This window comes from Heterodontus francisci, unplaced genomic scaffold, assembly GCF_036365525.1.
Source record: "Heterodontus francisci isolate sHetFra1 unplaced genomic scaffold, sHetFra1.hap1 HAP1_SCAFFOLD_201, whole genome shotgun sequence".
Classification (NCBI taxonomy): Eukaryota; Metazoa; Chordata; class Chondrichthyes; order Heterodontiformes; family Heterodontidae; genus Heterodontus; species Heterodontus francisci.
The window spans coordinates 110,193-111,872 of record NW_027141653.1 but is presented as its reverse complement, the minus strand read 5'-3'; positions in this window follow the sequence as shown (position 1 = coordinate 111,872).

The window sequence follows — 1,680 nt, the reverse complement described above, 5'->3', positions numbered from 1 at the left end:
ATGTTGATTTTACTCTGTACCTGCCCGTTCCTGGTATGTGAATGTTGATTCTGCAATGTACCTGTCAATTCCTGGTCTGTGAATGTTGATTTTACTCTGTATCTGTCAATTCCTGGTCCGTGAATGTTGATTTTACTCTGTACCTGACAGTACTTGGGATGTGAATGCTGATTTTACTCTGTGCCTGCCAGTTCCTGGTATGTAAATGTAGATTTTACTCTGTACCTGGTGTGTGTGAATGTTGATTTGACTCTGCATCTGTCAATTCCTGGTATGTTAATGTTGATTTTACTCTGTACCTGACAGTACCTGGTATGCGAATGTTGAGTTTACTCTGTCCCTGTCAATTCCTGGTATGTGAATGTTGATTTTACGCTGTACCTGCCAGTTCCTGGTGTGTGAATGTTGATTTTATTCTGTACCTTTCAATTCCTGGTATGTCAATGTTGATTCTACTCTTTACCTGACAGTACCTGCTATGTGGATGTTGATTTTACTCAGTATCTGCAAATTCCTGGTATGTCAATGTTGACTTTACACTGAATCTGTCAATTCCTGGTCTGTGAATGTTGATTTTCTCTGTATCTGTCAATTCCTGGTCTGTGAATGTTGATTTTACTCTGTAACTGTCAATTCCTGGTCTGTGAATGTTGATTTTACTCTGTACCAGTCAGTACCTGGTATGTGAATGTTGATTTGACTCTGCACCTGTCAATTCCTGGGATGTCAAAATTGATTCTACTCTTTTCCTGTCAGTTCCTGGTTTGTGAATGTTGATTTGAGTCTGTACCTGTCAGTTACTGGTATGTGAATGTTGATTTTACACTGTATCTGTGAATTCCTGGTCTGCGAATGTTGATTTGACTCTGCATCTGTCAATTCCTGGTATGTCAATGTTGATTTTACTCTGTACCTGACAGTACCTGGTTTGTGAATGTTGATTTTACTCTGCACCTGACAGTACCTGGTATGTGAATGTTGATTTTACACTGTACCTGCCAGTTCCTGGTGTCTGAATGTTGATTTTACTCTGTACCTGTCAGTCCCTGGTGTGCGAATGTCGATTTTACTCTGTATCAATCAATTCCTGGTATGTGAATGTTGATTCTACTCTTTACCTGACAGTACCTGGCATGTGAATGTTGATTTTACTCTTTACCTGCCAATTCCCGGTGTGTGAATGTTGATTTTACTCTGTCCCTGTCAATTCCTGGTATGTGAACGTTGATTCTACAATGTACCTGTCAGTACCTGGTATGTGAATGTTGATTTTACACTGTACCTGTCAGGTCCTGGGATGTGAATGTTGATTCTGCAATGTCCCTGTCAGTACCTGGCATGTGAATGTTGATTTTACTCTTTACTTGCCCGTTCCTGGTATGTGAATGTTGATTTTACTCTGTCCCTGTCAATTCCTGGTCTGAGAATTTTGATTTTCCTCTGTACCTGCCAGTCCCTGTTATGTCAATGTTAATTCTACTCTGTAGCTATCAGTACCTGGTATGTGAATGTTGATTTTACTCTGTAGCTGTCAATTCCTGGTATGTGAATGTTGATTTTACTCTGTATCAGTCAATTCCTGGTCTGTGAATGTTGATTTTACTCTGTACCTGCCAGTTCCTGGTATGTCAATGTTAATTCTACTCTGTAGCTATCAGTACCTGGTATGTGAATGTTGAT